Source organism: Austrofundulus limnaeus, unplaced genomic scaffold (assembly GCF_001266775.1).
Source record: "Austrofundulus limnaeus strain Quisiro unplaced genomic scaffold, Austrofundulus_limnaeus-1.0 Scaffold1599, whole genome shotgun sequence".
Classification (NCBI taxonomy): Eukaryota; Metazoa; Chordata; class Actinopteri; order Cyprinodontiformes; family Rivulidae; genus Austrofundulus; species Austrofundulus limnaeus.
Window position 1 is genome coordinate 12,296 of NW_013954001.1, and position 819 is coordinate 13,114.

Sequence of the window (819 nt, forward strand, 5' to 3'; positions counted from 1 at the left end):
AACCTATAGATCTATATTTAATCTATAGATCTATATTTAACTTATAGATCTATATTAAACCTATAGACCTATATTTAACCTGTAGATCTATATTTAACCTATAGATCTATATTTAATCTATAGATCTATATTTAACTTATAGATCTATATTTAAACTATAGATCTATATTTAATCTATATCTAACCTATAGATCTATATTAAACCTATAGACCTATATTTAACCTGTAGATCTATATTTAACCTATAGATCTATATTTAATCTATAGATCTATATCCAACCTATAGATCTATATTAAACCTATAGACCTATATTCAACCTGTAGGTCTATATTTAACCTATAGATCTATATTTAATCTATAGATCTATATCTAACCCCTATATTTAACCTATAGACCTATATTTAACCTATAGACCTATATTTAACCTATGGATCTATATTTAACCTATAGATCTATATTTAATCTATAGATCTATATTTAACTTATAGATCTATATTTAATCTATAGATCTATATCTAACCTACAGATCTATATCTAACCTATAGATCTATATTTAACCTATAGATCTATATTTAACTTATAGATCTATATTTAAACTATAGATCTATATTTAATCTATATCTAACCTATAGATCTATATTTAACCTGTAGATCTATATTTAACCTATAGATCTATATTTAACTTATAGATCTATATTTAAACTATAGATCTATATTTAATCTATATCTAACCTATAGATCTATATTTAACTTATAGATCTATATTTAAACTATAGATCTATATTTAATCTATATCTAACCTATAGATCTATATTTAA